Raw genomic sequence first — 15,333 nt, forward strand, 5'->3', positions numbered from 1 at the left:
CATCTGGTGATGTTTCCTATTTGGACTACCTAGGAAGGCTAACAGTAGCAAAGCTCAAAAGTGCATGCAAAATGAAACACAGTACACCCAATTTGCATACCCAATTAAATATTAATTCTCCCATAATAAAGTTCTTCAAAAGAGATTCCCAACTTACTAGATTAATTGGAAAGCAGCTAGTTATGAGCAGCCTTATTCTGCCAACCATGTTGCTAACTGCTTCTTCCCTCCCACACTCCAGTCCCATTATGTCGGTGATGAGATACGACTGGTACGCCCCGGTATGGGCCTACCAGTGCCTGCGGGGAGCACCAGGTACTGTTCCGGTATGCTGCTCTGGAAGGCCCACCTGCCCGCCTGAGCTCCTTACCTGTATTTGAGCTGTTCCAGGCTTCCGTGCATGTGCATGGAGCATACGGCTCCTGCGTGACAATCCGCTGAAAATCTGGAGCATTGCAGAGGTGTCATGGAGTGTCATGAGTGGTAAGTATGCATGCTCATGCTGCACACATGTGCACGCATACTGCATGTGTTCATGTGGTGGATGCCCGGTCCCATTGCACCATACCAGTTGCAACGGGATCCTGAACCCACCACTGCATTACTTACTATCAGCTCTTCATTTTAAATTGTTTTGATCAGATTTTAGTAAGAATTTGCATTTGGAACTCTGCACTTCGATATGGCTCATGGCTAATGCAGTGATGGTGAACTTCTTTGGCACCGAGTGCCCAAAAAGGGAATGCGCTTGCATACATGTGCATGTGTATGTGCTGGAGCACTGGAAACCCAAAGACCATCTGGCTGGTGCACATGCACGAACTGACGTTCTGGTCTTCGGGTTTCCAGCACGTGCATGCACGCCAGCCAGCTGGTTTTCATGCATGTCAGAGCATCAGAAACTCAAAGACCAGAAGGGAGGGGCTGACGTTGCTACAACACAACATGCAATCCTGGAGCTCCAGGATTGCTGTTGATATCTCTGTTGCTGCATGGTCCTTTTGGACCTAAACCGTCCCATAGAGACGGTGATAGAGAAGGGCACGTCCTGTTGATCTCAGGGGCATCGCAAAGCCTCTGATTGATCCAGGAGAAGCTACAAGAGAAGCAGCTATTGAAACTGCAGAAGGTTGGGACAGCCTCTGAACTGAAAGAAAGCAGGAGAGAGAGAGAGTGTCAAAATGGTGAGATATATTTACTATTAGAGAAGAGAACACCCCAAAAGACTTAGAGTAAAATTAAAATTAAAGACAGAAGAGAGTAAGGGGCAGATTAAGCCTATTTTAAAATTAGTGTGTTATCTATCTTTCTTTAACTTTGTTTTTTAATGGATGGAATTCTTACAAATGCCTCTTACTTTTTAAATTGGACTGGTCTCTTTTTTCCTTCTTCTTCTATTTTTCCTCACTTTTTGTATCTGTGGATCAAGAATCTCTTTCAACACTCAGTTGGATTTTACTTTTTAAACATTTTTTTCCTCAAGTCCAGAACAAAGAGAGGAGTAAAAGCTGAGGAAAAAGAAGTAACACCACCACCTAGAGGCTGGAGGCTTGGAAACACTACTTTCTTTGAACATTTGATATGTCAAAGTCCTTGATTTTGTTTATTGAAAGGGATAGTGGGAAGAGCACAATTTGTTTATACAGGTGCTCTTTTGGAGTACTATAATTAGCTGGACTGGAGTAAAGAGAAAGTCTTGTCTTGAAAGATTATAGTGAATTTGTTTGAAACCTAGCAATAAACCTTGGATGTTTTAGTGGCAGTGCTTACAACCTGGAAAAATGGTACAACATGAAGAAGAAAAGCAATTAACATTGCAAATAATTATGCTAGAAATTCAAAAAGTACTAATAAGTACAGAAAACATTGAAAAGAGACTTGAAATTATAGAACAAAGAATAGAAAGAATGGAGGGAAGAGTTGGGAATATTTACAAAACGATGGTGAAATTTGAGGATATTCAAAAATTGCAGAAAAATATGAACAAAATGATAAGAAAATTGTTGACATTAACATCAAACCGAGAGTGGAGGGAAATGATGCATGTGGAATATTGAAAGAAAGAACTGGAACCTTATCTCAGACTTCAAAACATGGAAGAAGAAAAGGGACAAATCTGGCAGAAACAATGAGAGCAATTTTGGCTGAAGCACCAGTGATAACCAAAGGAAAGCTGATGGCAGGAACAGATGGAGGGTTTCGAGTCTTTACAAGATATGCAATGAATAACAAGCTGCCAAGAGAGGTCCACATAAGACTTATTAAGAAAACAATTAGAATGCATATTTTACAAATGGCAAGAGATATTGGACTGCACTACTACTGGAAGGACACAGGATGAAATGTTACAATAAAAATTAAGTTAAACTTAGTTAAATTTTGAGTATTATGTATAAGACAAAGTAATAATAGTTATAGTCAAATAAATGATTAACAATGATAATAATGCATTTATATACACTAGATTGATAATATGAAATTTTATATAAACTGTAAGTTAGGACTATGGAGATGATGTTGAAAAGTTTTGTTATAAAAGATAAATAATTCTATATAGAGTAGAATATAAAGATGTATTACCATTGGATGATTTCAGGATGATGTAATGAAATGCCATAATATAAATTTACTTTAAATTTAGTATACTTCACATAAAAAGGATGTAATAATAGTGATACTCAATGAATGCCTAATAATCATAATAATTGTATACATATATATTAGATTGATGATATGAATAATGGAATGTGCTGAAATGAGTAAGTTGACATATGAAATTAGAGAACAAGAAATATAAACAATTTTATAGGATATGGGATTTATTTTATCAGTGGTCAGATAAAAATAAATAAATATGGAATTGAAAATTACTAGAGAATGTTACCAATACCAAAATAATAAAATGATTTAAAATAGGATACAAAAATACTTTATTATTGGATATATTGAAGATGATGTAATGAATTATTATAATATAAATTAACCCATATTTAGAATACTTCATTTAAAATGAAGAAATAATAGTGATAGTCAAACAAATGAAGTACTATAATAATAATATATATAAATATATTTGATTGACAATATGTGACTTTATATAAAATTTAAGTGATAACTATGAAAAAGATGCACAAAAACCTTGTAACCAATCGACACACTGTATGCAATGGAAGATGTTTTTTATGTTACATGTCTTGTTTGTCTTTGTTTGTTTAAAAATAAGAAAAACTTTAATATATATAAAAAAAGAAACCCAAAGACCAGCTGGCCGGCACACACATCCCTGTTTTTTGGTCATTTTTGGCCATTTTTCAAGCTGTTTTCCAGTGCACCAGAAACCTGAAGAGCAGCTGGCAATGGTGCATGCTCTGTGTTTCACCTCTGGCATGCGTGCCATAGGTTCGCCATCATGGGGCTAATGAATAAAGTAAACTAAACTACTACCAGCTCAAAATTAAGGCCAACAGTAGTTCTTGCTGTTGAACTGGCTAGGCTGGAAACTTCCTCCTCCATTATATGATCAATATCTAAAAGAAAAGCATCTAAAAATATGTGAACTACTAATCAAAGAACCACCAAGGAGAAAGCCATGCTCCAACCAAACGGACTGGCAAGGTGTTTTATATAAGCAGGGAGGAAATCCCACACTCACTCATACTGATGTTACCTAGTTAGATAATGAAATATCTGCAGCAAACAACCAAGCTCAGAGAACACCAAGAATTCCACAGAAATATTATATCATCATCATAATCTGAACTAGATGTGTCGGATCACAAAACCTGCTTGTTCTTTCCAGAAAGTGATAACAAATCATTCATATTTACCTAGGAAAATGGTTTGTTGCCCATGAAACAGAAATTGGAGAATTAAATCAGAGGCTCAAATAAAAGCAACAAAGAGAAAATATTAATGATTATCTGCAGGGGAAATGTTGGCGTGACATGGAATCAGAGATAGCATATAAAACTGAACTGTAGAGAAGAAGTGGAGGAGGTGAAAATCTCAGCAGCACAATTTCTTTCAGATGAGGTAGCACGTTCCAGAGACAAGGCCAGATTAAGAGACTGCACAGTCCCAAGCCAGAACAGGGAGGAAGAGGTTCAGAATCTTTCATGATATATTTATTAGGTGAGAAAAGGGGTGTCAAAGTCAAGGCCCATGGGCCAGATCTGGATGCTTAGATCTGCAGGGCCTGCAGGGCCACCTTAGAAATAATGAAGGACCAGCCCACGGTCTCTCTGTCAACAAAAACGGAGCTCGTGAGAGCCTCGCACAACATTCCTGAGCTCTGTTTTAGGCTGTGATGGCCTCCTGCAGCCCCCTGCCAGTGAAAATGGAGCTCATGAGGGATGTGCTATATTTTCACTGGCAGAGGATTCCACAGGAGGCCGTCACAGCTGAAAATGGAGCCCCGGAGGGCCTGAACTCCGTTTTCGCTGGCAGAGGGCTGCAGGAGGCCATCACAGCTGAAAATTAATCTCAGGAGGGCCACATGCAGAATATTAGCAAAACAAACTATTAGCAAAAGTGGCATTCAGCATGCTGAATGGCCGGAAGGCATGCCGGCACTTTAAAGTGCATGCCGCCTTGGCCCGTCATAGAGTGAAACATGTCCTGCTTTATAGCCAGGAGCGGGAGGCACGCTGGCACTTTAAAGTGCATGCCACCGCCCTGGCCATACAACAGGACCCGCTGTATGGTCAGAAGCTGGCGTGTCCCACTCTATGGCGAGGCATAGAAATAATAAAAAATAAAAAAGTGCCAGCCCGCGCACCAGCAGAGATGAGTAAAACACACACACACACACATACACACACACACAACTTATAATAAAACAAATTACAATTACTTACAAATAATTTTGAATTCCTCCCCCCTGCCCCCTCCCTCTGACCCACATACCTTCCAGCTGTGTCAACTCTCCTCTTGTCCGCCACGATGAAAATGTAAAAAGAAAAAGACAAGAGCTGCCCTAGGCTAGCCAGGCTGGGATAGTTGCTGCTAGAGTCACCACGTGGATGACTCTGCTTAACTGTTTAAAAAAAGCTTCTAAACAAAGTGCCCTCTGCAGGAGAAGGCGGGAGAATCACACGCCTCCTTTGCATAAGGAATTTTTCGCCTTTTAACCCTTGCTTAACTCTGAGCAAGGGTTAAAAGGCGAAAAATTCCTTATGCAAAGGAGTCCCGTAGTTCTCTCGCCTCCCCCTGCAGTTAGCACTAAGCAGACTCAGAGTCATTCACTGTGACTCTGGAGTCTGGCAGCAACTACCTTAGTCTTTTTCCTTTTAATGTTTCTTTTCTTTTCCTCATGACACTGGTGAGGCCCCGCCACCCCTGCCTCCCCTGACTGCACGTCCCTGATTATGACAATATTGGGTGAAGTTGCATTGATCTTAAACTATCCATATGCAGTGAATATTCTTCAGAAAAACATTCTTTATTCAAACAAACAAATACAAAGGCAATTCCCAAGAACAATAGTTTAATTGTAGTGGTTTGAAAAGCTAGAATCCCTGAACTGACATTGCTCAAAAAGATCTTTGTGCTCCTTGAATTTTTGTTTGCTTCTGTGTCCCCTCTATTTGTTAAACTTTAATAGATTTTTGTTTGTTCACCACAAGTCACCATTCTGAGGACATCATGCTTGGAAGTTGAATCATTTTGCTTCTCCCAGCTCTTCAAGATTAATGGTGATACTGGCAGCAGAGCCTATTTGAAGCAAAGTCCTTAATGCCATCTGGTTATGCTTCATAAATTACCATAATAATCTCAGAGAGCTTGGAATGAGGTGTTTCAGTCCGATATTCATATCCTTATCATGACCCTTGTCTTCTATCAGTTGAGGTAAAGAGCTTAAAGAGTTGAGAGAGATCTTGGAGTTCTCATTTAAATATGAGCCAGCTGTGTGCAGCAGCTGCCAAAAAGCCAACACAGTTCTAGGCTGCATCAACAGAGGGATAGAATCAAAATCATGTGAAGTGTTAATACCATTTTATAATGCCTTGGGAAGGCCACACTGTGAATACTGCATTCAGTTTTGGTCACCACGATGTAAATAAGATGTGGAGACTCTAGAAAGAGTGCAGAGCAGAGCCACAAAGATGATTAGAGGAGGCCAAAACATACAAAGAATGGTTGCAGGAACTGGGCATGTCTAGTTTAATGAAAAGAAGGACCAGGGAGACATGATAGCAGTGTAACAATATCTCAGGGGTTGCCACAAAGAAGAGGGAGTCAAACTATTCTCCAAAGCACCTGAGGGTAGAACAAGAAATAATGGGTGGAAACTAATCAAGGAGAGAAGCAACTTAGAACTGAGTAGAAATTTCCTGATAGTTAGAACAATTAACCGGTGGAACAACTTGCCTCCAGAAGTTGTGAATGCCCCAACACTGGAAGTTTTTAAGAAGATGTTGGATAGCCATTTGTCTGAAATGGTGTAGGGTTTCCTGCTTAATGAGGGGGTTGGACTAGGAGACGTCCACGGTCCCTTCCAACTCTGTTCTTCTAAGTTCTAAGCTGCAGAAGAACTCTAACCTCCACAATGTACAAGGAACTTTTTTTATTTAGAATCACACCTTCCAAATATGGATACTTGATCCCAAAAATTGGGAGATGCACCATAGTTCATGAGACTATAAATGAAATACTCCATGAGGACTCTTCACACTTGAGGTATCCTCACACTAAAGTAATGCTAATGCACTGCATGTAACACATTGTTAGCCACAATTAACAGGAGTATTTGCAGTACCTGACACTTCCCTGTTTTATAATTGTTCACAAGCTGTGAAGCTGGCCAAGTCCTATACCTCCCTGGCTAGGAAGACAGCATAAATGAGTAATTACTATGGCTCTCTATGGTACTTCCCAAACCATTAAATAATCAATAGTTACCTTGCACCAGGCATTTTCATTTCTATCAGGAGACATTCTTCATAGGATTCACCTTTTTAATTCAAATGCCTCACAACTCTCTCCCAGAGAGACACATATAAGAGGGAATTAAAATCCTGAACTTATTGCTATCAGATATCATGTTTGGAGGCATTCACAGAATCATACTATGTAAGCATCAGAAGATCATCCACCCAGGGGTTTCTAAACCTTGCAACCTTTTAAGATATGTGGACTCTCAGAACACCTTAGACAAACTGGAACAATCAATAAGCCAAAAAGTGAATAAAAAGACCAAAACACTTTCCCACTGACAATCAACACACAGATGAGCATAGATTAAAACCAAGATTAGAGTAGAGACCTTCAAATTTTTAGGTTCTACCATATCTCAAAACCTAAAATGGACACCTAACATCAAAAATGTCATCAAAAAAGCACAACAAAGAATGTTCTTCCTGTGCCAAATCAGGAAGTTCAAATTCCCAAGGAGCTGCTGATACAGTTCTATACAGGAATTACTGAGTCTGTCATCTGTATCTGCAACCCAACAAGACAGACACAGACTTCAGAAGATAATCAGAACTGCAGAAAAAACAATTACTGCCAACCTGCCTTCCATCGAGGACCTGTATACTGCATGCGTGAAAAAGAGGGCCGTGAAAATATTTACACAACCTTTACATCCTGGATGTAAACCGTTTCAACCCCTACCCTCAAAACAACACTATAGAGCACTGCACATCAGAACAACTAGACACAAGAACAGTTTTTTCCCAAACGCCATCACTCCGCTTAACAAATAATTCCATCAACACTGTCAAACTATTCATGGCACGACAAAACCACGCTCGACTAAAGCACGCCCGATTAAACCGCATCGCTGACGTCATCAACAGGGCGACAACAGCGAGCGCGGAGAAAGAAGGGCGCTTTAAATAGCGCTTTGAAAGCAAGCCGATTCAAGTTAAGGTAAGGGTTAGGTTTAGGGTTAGGTTTAGGGTTAGGTTTAGGGTTAGGTTTAGGGTTAGGTTAAGGTTTAGGCTTAGGTTTAGGGTTAGGTTAAGGGTTAGGGTTAGGTTTAGGGTTAGGTTAAGGGTTAGGGTTAGGTTTAGCGTTAGGTTAAGGGTTAGGGTTAGGGTTAGGGTTAGGGTTAGGGTTAGGGTTAGGGTTAGGGTTAGGGTTAGGGTTAGGGTTAGGTTAAGGGTTAGGGTTAGGGTTAGGTTTAGGATTAGGTTTAGGGGGTTAGGTTTAGGTTTAGGGGTTAATTTTAGGTTTAGCGTTTACAGCGTGCTTTTTTCTCCGCGCTGTTGTCGCGCTGTGATGATGTCAGCTACGCGGTTTCGTCGAGCGCCCTTTAGTCGAACGCGGTTTTGTGGTGGAACCAAACTATTTACTAAGTTTGCACTACTATTAATCATATCATCGTCCGTATCACCCATCTCCCCACACTTATGATTGTATGACTGTAACTTTGTGCTTGTATCTTTATGATTTATATTGTTTCCTATTTGATTGCATATTTGTACCCTATGCCTATCATTAAGTGTTGCCCCTTATGATTCTTGGCAAGTGTACACTGAGAGCTTCTGCACCAAAGACAAATTCCTTGTGCGTCCAATCACACTTGGCCAATAAAGAATTCTATTCCATTCCATTCCATTCCATTCCATTCCATTCCATTACATTACATTACATTACATTACATTACATTACGTTATATTATATTATATTCTAGTCCATTCTATGCTATTCTTCTCCAATCCTATTCTTCTCCTCTCCTCGCCTCTTTTCTTCTACCTCTCCTATTCTATTCTATTCTATTCTATCCTATTCTATTAACATCAGACCAACAAATAAGAAGTAACTAATATCTCAAGCAAGGGATTGTCAAACAAGCTAACAGTGAACAACCCAATCAAAGAACTTCCAAAGCCATTCCCACCAACACCAACAGGGCAAACCACTAGAATATAAATTGAGAACAAACCCCATTCCTTGTTAGCACTGATGAAGTTACCTAGGTTGGATAATGAAACATCTGCAAGAAAACAACCAATTTCAGAGAGCACCCTCATAACTCAATGGTGGATGCTGATCAAGAAAGTGTAGTGGAGGCAATTAAGCAATGCATTAAGGACTGAGATTCAAACAGACCTGATGTCCCTCGTTAAAGATATATTTTAAATAGACCTTGTACCCTTTGTAGACCTGCCTGATACCTAAGCTAAATTACTGTCCCCAAATTAAGGAGGGCCTTAACTTTGACATGGTTTATTGAACTTCCATCAGCAGTTTTAGAGGGGAGATACAAGGACACCCAATTCAATTCCAGACTTTGCGCATGTGGTGAAGAAGCCACATCTTTTGTCATCTTTAGTGTTCATTTTATTTATACCAAGACTTGTCATGAATTGTAAACCCCAGATCTAATTAAACACCCTGATCGCTCTGATCAGTTTTATTTAAAACTTTTACTTTCAACTATTCTATTTCCTTAACAGTGAACAAACATTGTCATGTAATATACAAGATGCACAGCAATCTGAATGATCAGTTAATCTGATGGACTAATCAATATTAACTACATGTATGCCATGTGTTTAGTGGATTGGTCATTGATTGCAGTACAGATTGGCAGCTATGGTGAGAATCTGTTGTTGGAAGAAATCTCCATCTGGGTTCAGTGTCAAGTGGGGGGGGGGAAACATTGGAAATATGGAGGCTGTTTGGAAAGATGGTTTAATGATGGACAGGATCACATGCCTTGGAGTTCCAGGGTGAAAAGGGGAAAGATGCTGAGAATCTACAGGTTTTATGCCCTCTCTGGACTTTGAACTTCCTGGGGCACAGGAAGAGTATCCTGATTGGTTGCTGTCAGAGGTCAAAGCTAGCTTTGTAGATTGTCTATGTCCTAGGTTTGGTTGAAACTTGGTGGGTGGTGCAATGAAGGGCAATGAAATGGCTCTGCCTGAAGAGGGTGGATCATTGTTATGTAGCATTGTTATGTTAAGGTTCAGGTCTTAATGGCCCATTAACAAAGGTGGAGGATATTAAGAGTGAGTCTGTTTCCTGCCTAAAAAACATGTTTCTCCATTTCTCATCCAGGGAAATATAATATTCGGCCTTTTTAATATTTCTTAGGATATTTCATTTTTCTAGTAAGTGGAGAGGGGTGCTAACTTCCTTCACTATTTAATGTCCCAGAATGTTTCTTGATATACTTTGGCAGTTGTGTGTAATAATTTTCCATTTTTGTCCCCTCTGCTTGGATTTCTTCTGGGCAGCTATTTGATGCTGCTGTCCTCCTATTATAAAATAAAACTTACTAAGGGATCACAAACCAGTTTGTCAGGGTGTTAAGTGAGAGGAAAAGAGCAGAAGGGGATTCCAAAAGATTGTTGAGTCTGCTGAGTGATTGCTGCTATTTCCTGAGTTCTGCTGATTGCCCATTATGTGTGATTGGAGCATTGCCTAATGGCGATCTAGGAGAGGCAGCTTCAGGGGATATATAAGGAAGCCATCTCTCCTGGGGAAAAGAATTTTGCTTAACAGGCAAGAATTTTGCAGGGCCCAATTGAAGAACTCCCACTCTTCTCTAGTAAGTGAAAGGATGGTTTGTTTTAGCTCCCATCCCCGTGTCTTTTAGATGAATCAAAAGTTGGAATTAAGATTGCCAGGAGAAATATCAACAACCTCAGATAAGCAGATGATACCACTCTAATGGCAGAAAGTGAAGAGGAACTAAAGAGCCTCTTGATGCGGGTGAAGGAGGAGGGTGCAAAAGTTGGTTTGAAACTCAACATTAAGAAAACTATCATGGCATCTGGCCCTCTAAATTCCTGGCAAATAGATGGGGAAGAAATGGAGGTAGTGACAGATTTTATTTTCCTGGGCTCCAAGATCACTGCAGATGGGGACTGCAGCCAAGAAATTAAAAGACGCTTGCTCCTGGGGAGGAAAGCTATGGGAAATTCAGACAGCGTACTAAAAAGCAGAGACATCACCTGTCAACAAAAGTGTGTATAGCCAAGGTCTCATTTTCCCAATTGCAATGGATGGCTGTGAAAGTTGGACTATAAGGAAGGCTGAGCACCAAAGAATGGAGGCCTTTGAACTATGGTGCTGGAGAAGACTTCTGCAAGTCTCTTGGACTGCAAGACGATCAAACCGGTCAATCCTAGAGGAGATCAACCCTGACTGCTCTTTAGAAGGTGGGATCCTGAAGAGGAAATTCAAATACTTTGGCCACCTAATAAGAAGGAAGGATTCAATGGAGAAGAGCCTCACGCTGGGAACGATGGAGAGCAAAAGAAGAAGGGGACGAGAGAGAAGGAGGTGGATGGATGGAGTCACAGAAGCAGTTGGCGTGAGATTAAATGGACTTTGGGGGATGGTAGAGGACAGGAAGGCCTGGAGGAACGTTGTCCATGAGATCGCGGTGGGTCAGACATGACTTTTCAACTAACAACAACAACCTTGTCTTCTAGGAAGGCACTTGTACTTGTAACATGTATAATTCTAAAGTTTGTCTCCAAGGAAGAAAAGGACCATGACATACATCCTGCAGATCATGAGGGAAATTGTCCATGTTCCTCTAATGAAAAACAACAATTTTAAATGTGCTTCTCCTGATAAATCCTCGTTTGCTGAGCAAACCTGCTGTTCTCTGGGGAAATGCCTCCTTGTGTATCCCCTGAAGCTGCCCCTGCCAGACCATCATTAAGCAATGCTCCAATCACATATAATGGGCAATCAGGAAACTCAACCATTTATTTGAATCTTCCACTCTTTAGTCTGTTTTTTCCCCCTTTCTCTTAATACTGTCACAAACTGGTCTGTGCTCTCTCGGTGAGCTTTACAATGTAGGAAGTTAGCATCCACCCTTCTAGAAAAAATGAAATATTTTAAGAAATATTAAAAAAGCAGAATATTATATTTCCCTGAATGAGAAATGGGGAAACATGTTTTTAGGCAGGAAACACTCTTAATAGCCCCCCTCTCCCAACTTTGTCAGTGGGCCATTAAGGCCTGGGGCAGTCTATTCTACATAACAAAGATCTTCTCCCTTCAGGCAGAGCCATTTCATTGCCCTTCATTGCACCACCCACCAAGTTTCAACTAGCGTGGGACTCAAAAGACAACCTACAGAGTGGCACCAGGGGAGTTTGACAGCCAATCAGAATACAAGCTCAAATTCAAATTTATGCCCAGAGAGGCATAAAACCCAGGAATTCTCAGCATCTAATCATTTTTTCTTCAAAATCTTCAAGGCATGTGAGCCTTTTCCCACCCAACTCCAAGCATGGGATCCTGTCCACCATTAAAACCATCTTTCCAAATAGCCTCCATATTTCCAGTGTTTTTTCCCCACTTGGAAATGAACCCAGATGGACATTTCTTCCAACAATAATAAGAATTAAAGAGAGAGAAAAGATACAGGAAAGGCCCAAAGGTTTAATTTTGGGTTAAGCCAACCTATATTGTTCCTCAACCGAACAAAAACCTATTAGAGTTAGTTAAACAGACAGAGGGGACACAGAAGCAAATGAAAAATCCAAGGAGCAAAAAGAGTGTAAATGAATCAAAGAAAAAGATCATCAAGGAAACCCATTTTTGAAAAGTCAGCACTTCGGAACTTCAAAGGAAAAAAAGAAATGTTTTTGAGAGGAAAGAGATAAAGTACCTGGCTATGCAAGGAGATAATGTTTCACATAGAAGAGACTGAGGGAAACCTATTTGATTTTCAGAATTCCCTCTCCCTTCCCAATAGGGCTGGCTTGCATTCCCCCATCAGATGACAATGTCTAAAGATGCAAAAAAGAAATTCTAGAATCCACCTAGGAGTCAAGATTATACATTGATTCTAACAGATCCATAGCATTTCAAAAGCTATGTACAAACATCTAGTTAGGTGTTGAATTCCTCACTTTTAAAAGGAATCCACATGGGTGCAAGCTTCATTTATCCACTCTCTAAAGTGGGCAGAATAATTTTTCCATTTAAAATATTCCTGGTGGATTCCTTCACCAAGACGCTGTCTCCCTTGCACTGCTTCCTGGAATGACCTTATGACCCTCACACAGTCGTTCCAGGAAGCAGCATGAAACACTGCTACCCTGGGGTGGAGGGGGGGGCAACCAAAAAGGAACATTTGCTTGGCTACATTATGCAGCAGATAAAGGAATCTCAGTGTGAGCCTCTAAACAGTTCAATGATTTTTTTCCTCTTGAAACAAACAAAAAAAAAATGGGAGAAGTGGAAGCCAACCTCCCAAAACAAATAAATAAATGGAAAAGTTGTTGATCTGATTTGCATATACCAAGCATTATTATCAGTGGATCCACTTCAAAGCGCCTTTTAATTTTTTTTCTTTTAAATAGTAACAGAAAAAGAATAAAACACAGAGATAATTACAATGCAAATACATCAATTCTCCAAGTTTTTTTTTTTTACTTTTAAAGAGCAACAGAAAAAGGACCAAAGATAATTACAATGCAAATACATCCATTCTCAGGAGTCTACTTCAAAGTCTTATGGTATGGCATCTACCTTCATCTCCTATATCAGCTATTTACATTTCAGGCAAGGCAACAGCTTCTCCCAGAGTTCCTGGCATGGTATACAATTATTATATCATTGTCATTACCAACAACATGAACTAATAGCTGCCAGTTCTTTAACTGGCCTGAACTTTCCAAGACGTTAGGCTGTCATAACCTATTGGTGAATATTGTTTGATTATTATGTTTGGTCAAACAGTCAAAGAGAAGCTGAGAGTGGATTTGGCAGTTTTGTTGACCTATCACCATGATGGCGAACCTATGGCATGTCTGCCACAGATGGCACATGGAGCCCTCTCTGCGGGCACACAAGCCATCATCCCAGCTCAACTCCAATGTGCATGTGCACGTGCCTCCTGCCGGCCAGCTGATTTTTGGGTGTCTGCCGTGCAAGCGCAGGGGGAGGGGCGCATGAAGAAGATGTGCACATGCTCAGAGATGAGGGGGCCAGGGGAGTTTGGCATTCCCCCCTCGCACCTGTTTTTGGTCCCAGGAGGCTTCAGGGAGGCCTGCTAGACCCAAATGGACTGTTGGGGGGTGGCGTGCATGCGCAGGAGAAGGGGAGTGCTGGGGGTGGGGCACGCATGGCGGGGATGCTGTGTGTACATTGCATTATGGGTGTGGACATGCAATGACAAAAAGGTTAGCCATCACTGACCTATCAAGTCCATCTCAAGAACCTTGGATAGCCAGATGTTGTTTTTTTAATGGTGTTAAAAGTATTGTTGCAGAATGTAAGCTGTTTCAAGTAAAGTTGCCTTTTGCAATTGACTGGTGCTGATTTTGTCAATGCCAACCGTGTTGCAGTGGGGCTTCAGAGATTTTTGAATTCAACCCAAGATACTTGGTAATATTTTTCTTTTCTTTTGCCACAGTCTGTCACAGGTGTTTATATTCTGTGATCTTCTCCAGTTCCCTTATTATTATAAATATCAATACTTCTATTTATATCTCTGTAGATTAGCCAGACAAAACACATGTAGTTACAACCGTACGGCAGTATTTTTGGCATCCCATAAGAGATGATGCCCAAATGAGGCAAACAGGAAGATTAGGGTTATCTGCAATTCGAGATAAAAGTGAGCATCACAATGATACTTTCCCTAGTCAGAAGCACTTTAAAGATGTTATTAACCTATCTCCTAATCATGTGATTTCTCTGGTTGGCATTTTCATCTCAGTAGAAGTTACAACAGCTGTCAGGCATTGAAATAATAGTAAACCATGATTGATGTATTTCCATCTCCTTTTGTAAGCAGGAGTGATGAGCCAACAGGATGCTGAAGGACAACTGGTTGAGATGTCAGAAATATCATACATGCCAAGAGTTGATGCAGATATTGGCCATGGGAGGCCAGGCTACCATTTGGGCTAAAAAAGATGTAACTACCATTCTGGGTTGTTTTTATTTTTCTAAAAATCCTCTAAGGTCCAATGATTTGTATGGTAGAGACACGCTATCTCTGCTCATCGTTTTGCTTTGATTGATGTTTATGAAAAAATAAATAAAATTTTATTTAAGGTCCGAACCAATTCAGCACACTATACAAAGATTCTGCTGCAATTTCAAATAAAGCAAAAGGTGTGTAGGAAGTTAGTACCCACCCCTCTCCTAGAAAAATAAAACATTTTAGGAAATATTTAAAGGGCAGAATATTTCCCCTAAAAGGGAGGCAGAAACTCACCCACCTTTGTCAATGTGTCATTAAGGCCTGAGCCAATCTATTCTACATAACAAAGATCTACCTTCAGTCAGAGCCATAGTAGGAATTGCCCAAAGCCCTTTTATTCAGCCCATACATCATCACCCAGCAAGGCTCAATCAAGCCTGGGACTCAAAGACAACCTACAAAGTTACCCCTGCATGGCC

This window comes from Thamnophis elegans, chromosome 12 (genome assembly GCF_009769535.1).
Source record: "Thamnophis elegans isolate rThaEle1 chromosome 12, rThaEle1.pri, whole genome shotgun sequence".
Classification (NCBI taxonomy): Eukaryota; Metazoa; Chordata; class Lepidosauria; order Squamata; family Colubridae; genus Thamnophis; species Thamnophis elegans.